Raw genomic sequence first — 8,582 nt, 5'->3', positions numbered from 1 at the left:
CAAGCTCTCAAGTCCAATGACAACCAACCAAAGTACCTCAGCAGTGCAACTGATGCCAATGATGAAGGAGAAGGTTTGATAATGACGAGTGGGAGATTCTCAATCAGAGATTCAGAACCAGTAGAGAAAAATCAAACTCAAGCTTCAGGATTAGGTATTTAGATCATTAATATTGTCTTGTGCTAGAGATTACTGTTCTTGGATTGGCTCCTCTATGCCCAGATCTATTTGCAGGGAACAGGCCAGTCATTCACAGTGAAGAAGATAATGACAAGATTAGTGTATAATGATGGACAGGATGGTGCCATGGTGCCAACCTAAATCTCAAGTAAGGAGACATCTGTTCATCAATTTGTCAAGAAGCATGGCCTACAATTCAATTGCTCTAAGCCTATCACTTCTTCCACCTGTCAAATAAATTGTTTCCTGTTTGTTTAGTTGACTATGGTTCTAATAAATATACTATTGTTTGATGTAAAAAGAGAAAACAAAACAAAAAATATGGAAAGTTGTGACCCCATTTTCTAACTACAAATTGAAATCGGATTACCATAGTGACCACCTCTGCTTATTGGAATCAAAAAGGGGGTGGGTTATGCACAATCCTCCGTATCATTTGCTATTACCAGAGATAATTAAAGCCACCCTAAACTCAAGTCTTAACTATGCTGATAGGGTGTTTGGGGAGGGGGATCCCTTACCAACCCACTATAATCTGCACAAAAGCATCCTAAGAACATATGCAAAATCAACCCTTCAATGAAATGATCCAAGAATATAGGTACTCAAACATTGATTTTATCAAAGAAAAATACAAGACAGAAAGAAAAGATCATAACAAGGATTAGAAGAGTCTAAGAACAGTGTTCACTGTCTACAGAGCCAAGATGAATGCAGAAGAGTTCTTCCTTCAGTTCCCCATCTGAGAAATCAGTTGCATGCCAGACCCAAGTTTTATCACTACCTGCGTGCTCCTGAAGTGACATTGGGGAATGAACTGCAAGGCAAAAAAAAAAAAAAACAATATAATCTAGATAATAAGGATCAACACAAATTCTCGGCACAGAAAGCCTCTTAAAACTTGGACATAAGATAAGCTATTACAATCTCAGGGGGAAATTACACAAAAAAAAAACAAACAAACAAATTTACATACTTAAATGGTTTGCACATATTTTCAATGTCTTGGATTGCCTCATGACCAGCCGAACCTTTGTAGTATCCTTGTGCTTAAGAAACTTTTCTGTTCCTACACCACGCTCCTTCCATTGATTCCCATCCTTGTCAAACCTGTACAGCTTCGCCTTCCTGCAGGGTCAAACATATAAAAAAGAATGGGAATATTAATAAACAATGAAACTGCATTAGGATCATTTTAAGAGCCCATGGCATCCATTAGAAGTAACGTCCGCAATATCCCACCATATCAAATGCATTCAAAGATAAATTACCAACGACCTATTAAAAACACAGGAGATATTCCTTAACATTACCGAAAAGGATCCCACAAAAAAGCTCAATAATAACATCAAACATGTAAGAATACAAATCATCAACTATTTAATAACAAAAGAATGCTCATCCCATACATCCCCATAAAGTACAGAAATGATCAACAGCCTGTTCAAAACATCATAGAAAGTCAACGAAAATAGTTGACAGAAGACCAAAACAGACATATGCCTGAATCATACCACCTCACAACATAAAAAGACAAATCACCCTAATGCCAATAACCAAAAGACAGATTATCAAATAGGCCCAATTCAGTATTCAATGGCTAATCCAAAAACCAAAAAATACGAAACCCCGTATGCTTAACAATAACAAATGACCATCACACCCCCCACTAAACCAGAATAACAGAGAAACCATCATAGATTCTTCAAAGACATTGAAAAAAGGATGGCCTATAGTTCAACAAAATATAAAAAGACTCGTCAAAATACAAAACCCCCAATGATAACAAATAAACCATCAAATGCATCCCCGAAAAAATCTTCATCGGCAGCCTATCAACATAGGAAAACAATTATTACAGACCATAATAAGATCAAAAAATGCTGATCAAAATATCAATGGGACATCAAAACAACAAGAAACTCACAAAATACATAGAAAAGCAAAACCCTAATTACCCGATAAAACAAACCATAGCCCGCTAAATGCATCTACCATAGAGTTTCTTCAGCACCCCATTGAAATGACAAATCCGATCATCATCAATAGGCGAACAAAACATCGAGAACCCGATAAAAACAGATCTTGCTAAAAAGGAGAAAAAATAGAAGTAAATAACTGCCCAAATGCATCTTCCTTATAGTCAAGGTCCCATTTATGTGCACAGGAAAAGGGCCACCGAAGAGGCCATGAAAACAACTTTCAACTGAGAAAACAAAATCATGAAATAGCCATGGATTAAGAAATTTACATGTCAAGAAGGACATCCTCCTCTTCTTCGCCCGTGGTGACAGTAACCTCCTCAAGCTTAACAATGGGTGCAACCTGAGCTCCAGTGTCCTCTTCCTTTCCGACATCATCCTCGTTCTCTCTCGAATCGTCATCTACTGCCCGTGTAAGAACAGGATCCTCTTGAGTTCCAGCCATCCCAATACCAGATAGTGCACAGAGGGAGGGCTCGAATGAAATCAATGGATCCAAAATATGCCAGAAACTCGCCCAATATCAGACACGAATGCGAAACCCCGAGGATTTTGGACAAAGGATTTAACTGTGCAAAAATGCTTCGAAGGAAAAGGGCAAAGAGGTCGACGGAGAGAAAACTCTCTATATAAGGGTTTTTGAGGTCAATGGAGAGAAAACACTCTATATAAGGGTTTTGAAGAGGGAAGGCCGGTAGCTGTTAAAGATTGAGAGTAAAAGTAGCATCGTTAAAGATAATATAATAAATTATTACAGGTATGGTTGGGGGGTTTCAAAGGGAGAGAAGGCCATGGAATAACCCCTAAATCATCTCCAACATGAGAGGCCTACTTCATTCATGTTGTCATGTTGGGACCAGAGGTTGTTGTGCGTTTTTTGTTTTCGCAATTTTGAACTCTTTCCTCGGTGATATATTATTGTGTTTATTGTAATAATAATGGGATGGGGTTGAGGGGTTTGTAAATGAGATAAATATGGAAAAGTAATTAGAAATATTGGTTTTAAATTATTATAACTAGCATTTGCACCAGATGTTGCAAAGAAAATGCCGTAAGGCAATAGGAAAGGAACTAGTACCTTGAAGTGTCTTGTAAAATCGATGCAATCTCTACACATCATTATAATGTTTCAAAATTATATATTTACAATGTCCAAGATCATTCAATCAACGTTTATTACCACGACAAAGAACAATATAAAGCCCTGGAAAATAGGCTTATGATCACCCTATGAGGACACAAACGAGAATGTTGAAGGTACTTTCCTTGGAAACAACTTTTGAAAGGTGCTAGATAATATCTACAATAAACATATGATAGATATTGTATAAAAATAAATATTGGAAACAAGTTACAATTCTAATCAAAATCAATGTATCTATCCATGTTTTTTTTTATATAACGACTAAAGTCACGATAAGTCAAGTTGACTGTTAGGCATGGATCTCTTGATCTTGCACAAAAGTTTGTATAAAATACCATAGATGTTGTAAGCCATTGTTGAGGGAGGGGACAGATGGCAAGAGGCACAAAAAATCTGATGGCTTCTTCAATGTCCCAAGCATTCTTGTAGGAAGCTGCATTGTGATGATCTCCATTATCCAATGATGTCCATGTGCTTCGACTACAAGAAAGTTAGAAGTGACCATCTTGACTATTGTGATAGCAGTAAGAATCCTCCAAACAAATATCCCACCAAAACTAATTACAAGGTCATCCCATCATAAAGAAATATATACATAATAACATATATTAAACAAGAGGGCATGGGTCCAAGCATCACACCATACATAAATAGGAAGCAGAGTACCAGAGTACATTCAAGCAGCCTGAAAATTTTCACCACATATCTTGGTCCTTTGCCTTCTCTAGAAGGTATGATCTTGAAAGGTCTTATTCATCTCTAATACATAACCAAAATCCACGCACTGGAGTTAGAAATAAGAACATGGTCACAATTCCCCCTCAACACCAACATTGATCTGTTTCCCAATTCCTTCCTCTCCAATGCTCAAATGAGGATGGGGATGCTGCAACCCTGACAGTGTCAAACTTGGGTATGAGGTGCAGATCATCATATGCTTTTCTCTTTTGTGGATCAGACACAGTATCATAAACCTGATTTATCTCAGAAAAAAGGTCAGTGGCTGTCTCAAGCTGGTGTAGAGGCATGACATCAGGGTGGTATTTCAGTGCCAGTCTTTTGTATGCAACCCTGATATCATTGCAGGAGGCATGACAAGAGACACCCAAAAGAGCATAGTGATCATTTTTCCTCCTGAAAGTAATATCCCTCTTTTCTTTTGTTGCAAAACTAGCACTGATGGTTCTACCATTGAAGCTGTGAGAAGCCCTTAATACCACATTGCCAAGACTCAATTGATTACTTGAAAATGGGCTGCTTGTTGTACTTGTTGGGAATATCAATTCCCCCGTAATCAAAGGGGATTTGCCTTTGGGAGATGAGAGTGGGGAATTGATTGTGAGAGACCCAAGTGTGGAAATCTTCATGATTAATTTCTGGTTTGGAAAATATGGAGACAAGGCTAATTGTATGTATGTTCTGATATCCAAACTTTGGAGAAAGGACCTCATAAAAGCAAGAGATGAACAAAATTTGATGAATGTTAAGGCAATTGTTCATATTATAATATCAACCGTTTACCCGTTCCCAACTGATTTGCACAAGGAGGGGTTCTAGATGATTTTGGAAAAATGTTGCTCCTCATCTTCAAAAATAAATTTACCAACCTAAATGCCAAAACATTTATGCTGTGTGTTTCTATTTTGGAAATATTATGCATAATGCTTGGGCCCAAGAATAGGGTTCTAATGGCACATCTGAATGTCCCAACAATGATCAACCCTCTTACCACAATCCTTATTGCGAAAAAACTCAGGGTTGTGAGTCTCATAAGCCAGTCAACTCCAGTGATTGGGGTGTAAATTCAAGTTTGACCCCTAAATTGAAGGTATCTAAGGAAGCGAAGACAAGATTTAACATGAATCAAGCTGCAAAACCTGAAGATGCACATGGAGATTCTGTTTCTGTTCTGGATGAGGAACGGAAAATGGCTGAAATGGGCAAGGGAAATGGTTCACTTGCTCAAGTAGAATCACAAAGGGATTCAACAAATTCAAGTGATAATAATCAGACAATGGGTCTGCCTAAAATTTATCATGAAAATCATTCTAAAGCTACATTGTTAGAGGAAGCAACCAATAATAATGAATTCGGCACGCCCACTCGAAATGAGGTGGAAGTTGTACCTTTTGATTGTTCACATCCTGTAGTTCCTATCAGCATGTGAAAAGGGGATGATACATGGGTTGGAACTTTGAGAAACTCTCATGCAAAGCCTAATGTTAACTCTGAAAACTGAGCTGTGAACCAATCAAGGAAGTCCCAGTTGGTGAACCACAAATTGGCGGGTCAAGGAAGAGAGTTTTAAGCAGACATGGTGTACATGATTGTGATAGGAATGTGCCTAATGGTGTTCAGCTGTCCTCACCAGATTTAACTGGTTCTTTGGAGAATAATTACGAGTATTGTGTTAAGTTCATTCGTTGGTTGGAACGGGACTGTCATATTCAGAAAGATTTCCATCAAAAATTCCTGACATGGTTCAGCTTGCGAGCAACATCTCAAGAGTGGAGAATTGTCAGGGTTTTTGTTGACACCATGTCAGATGATCTAGCTAGCTTGGTTGGACAATTGGATGATACTTTCTCAGAACGTATCTACATATCTACAGCAAAGAGGGCACCAAATTAAAAAAGAAACATAAAATTACACATTCCATCATAAATAATTCTTGAAAAAAATTTCTTGAAATTGAAAAAAGAAAAAAAAACAGACAGGCAAACTATACCTAAACATGCCTCATTTTTCAATGTTACTAGAAACCTATTCGCACATTCCATTGCTACTAGACATTCAAGATTTCCTTGTAAGACTAAGAAAACTATTTCCTTATCATAAAATGTGTCCAAATGACGCAAAAAATGAAACATACACAGTCGTTAAGCAAATAGTAAATGTAATATTCAACCACTGATCTATGCACAGTAATGAACCAGAGTTCATGAGACAAAAATTAACAGGTATTGCACATAGCAACAGTTTCAAACACCCATTCTGTCCATGAGCAAGATATTCAGAGGTATCTCTCACATGAGACAATGAAGTAACAGGTATTTCAGATAACAGTAGTTTCAAAAATCGATTATGCACATGAGCAAAATATCCAGAGGAACCTCTCACATGAGATAAGAATAATGCATACCCGAAAAATCAATTCAAAACACCCATTGATCGATACCAAAATAGTACTTCAGAAAATACTAAATCTAAAACCTTAAAAAAAAAAAAAAAAAACCTTTATAGGTATCTTGTCACGAAACAAGATTTTCCAGTTATTTAACAAGTGAAATGACTTACAACTTCTTTTGGTTGTAAATATAAATAATAAATATCTTATAATAATATAATAAGCTAAAGGCTATGTGGTTCAATAAGCTAAAGGCTACAGAGTGAGTGGCCTCGACATCCACTAAATCTATCAGAAACCAGAAACCACACAAGTTTACTTCTCTTATTTTCAGTTTATAAGATTAATAGTTTCTATGTATGTTTATCTTTCAAAATTAATCTTTGTTGTTTTAATCTGAAGTATAGTGTGAGAGCAAGTATACTATGTTCTTTATCATCTCTTGATAAGGTCTCTGTGTTCATTTGAGTATCTTTCATTATTCAGAATCATAAATGCTACGTTATACATGTTTTGAAATTACTTGCACTTTATTTTGGAAATGTTGATATCAATCTAAAAGAAAAAAAGAATTATTGCTAAGATTTCACTGGTGAATTGCAACAAATAAGCTTTTGGGAACATCTTGAGACCAGAAGCATGGATAAACCCAACAAGTTATTCCTATGACTACATAAATAAACATTTGGGAGCACGTTCAGACCAGAAATATGGAAAGCCAACTAGTTATTCATATGACTACACATGTATCTCTCACATGAGACAATGAAGTAACAGGTATTTCAGATAACAATAGTTTCAAAAATAGATTATGCACATGAGCAAAATATCCAGAGGAACCTCTCACATGAGATAAGAATAATGCATACCCGAAAAATCAATTCAAAACACCCATTGATCGATACCAAAATAGTACTTTAGAAAATACTAAATCTAAACCTTAAAAAAAACCTTTATAGGTATCTTGTCACGAAACAAGATTTTCCAGTTATTTAACAAGTGAAATGACTTACAACTTCTTTTGGTTGTAAATATAAATAATAAATATCTTATAATAATATAATAAGCTAAAGGCTATGTGGTTCAATAAGCTAAAGGCTACAGAGTGAGTGGCCTCAACATCCACTAAATCTATCAGAAACCAGAAACCACACAAATTTACTTCTCTTATTTTCAGTTTATAAGATTAATAGTTTCTGTGTATGTTTATCTTTCAAAATTAATCTTTGTTGTTTTAATCCGAAGTATAGTGTGAGAGCAAGTATACTATGTTCTTTATCATCTCTTGATAGGGTCTCTGTGTTCATTTGAGTATCTTTCATTATTCAGAACCATAAATGCTACATTATACATGTTTTGAAATTACTTGCACTTTATTTTGGAAATGTTGATATCAATCTAAAAGAAAAAAAGAATTATTGCTAAGATTTCACTGGTGAATGGCAGCAAATAAGCTTTTGGGAACATCTTGAGACCGGAAGCATGGATAAACCCAACAAGTTATTCCTATGACTACATAAATAAACATTTGGGAGCACGTTCAGACCAGAAATATGGAAAGCCAACTAGTTATTCATATGACTACACATGTTAGGGACGTGAGGCTCACATTCCTCGGGCAGATGCTAAGCAGAAGGTTTCAGGTTGCTACATATGGATATAGCAAGACATAATGAAAAACCCTAAGATAACAATATATTTATAAATTATTTGATAACTAACTAGTTGCAGAGGAACATAGCACCAATTCCTCTAAGAAAAGTTTATATCCATTCAACATCATACCATATAAAAAGGAGGAGGCGGTGGTTGCATTATGCTCAGAAGAACAGAACACTGCAGCAATTCCTCCAAGTAAAATCGCATACCCATTCAACAATATAAAATATAAAGGAGCCTCGAAATGCCAAAAAGAAGGGTTATTATAACCACTAGTTCATCCCGAGTCGTACTATGTAGTTTGATGTTGATATTTCTTTGTGGACTAAATAAATAAAGTAAAATCTCTAGTTTAAGAGATAGTAAGTCAAATTTCTTTCCAAGGAAACCTTTGTGGGATCCTTCCCCGTCAACTTTGAATATCCGTATGAGGATGGCTCAACTGCCACAGTAGTGGCTGACAAACCCGAGGGGATTGGCTGGATTTGAA

General features: G+C 36.2%; 1 pseudogene across 1 annotated transcript; it reads right to left on the bottom strand.

The window, feature by feature from the left end:
- Window positions 1-854: 854 nt before the first annotated feature.
- On the bottom strand, window positions 855-2,759 carry LOC149202351 (ran-binding protein 1 homolog c pseudogene; annotated as a pseudogene). The gene is made up of 3 exons (XR_016253685.1): window positions 2,432-2,759; window positions 1,157-1,308; window positions 855-997 (listed from the first exon to the last, which is right to left on the bottom strand). The product of XR_016253685.1 is annotated as a ran-binding protein 1 homolog c pseudogene (transcript).
- Between the last annotated feature and the right edge of the window lie 5,823 nt (window positions 2,760-8,582).

Source organism: Pinus tabuliformis, chromosome 2_1, assembly GCF_031772625.1.
Source record: "Pinus tabuliformis cultivar Carrire ecotype Pingquan chromosome 2_1, CPIR1, whole genome shotgun sequence".
NCBI classification, from domain to species: domain Eukaryota; kingdom Viridiplantae; phylum Streptophyta; class Pinopsida; order Pinales; family Pinaceae; genus Pinus; species Pinus tabuliformis.
Note: the sequence above shows the minus strand (reverse complement) of the source record. Positions and strands in the feature narration are given on the sequence as shown.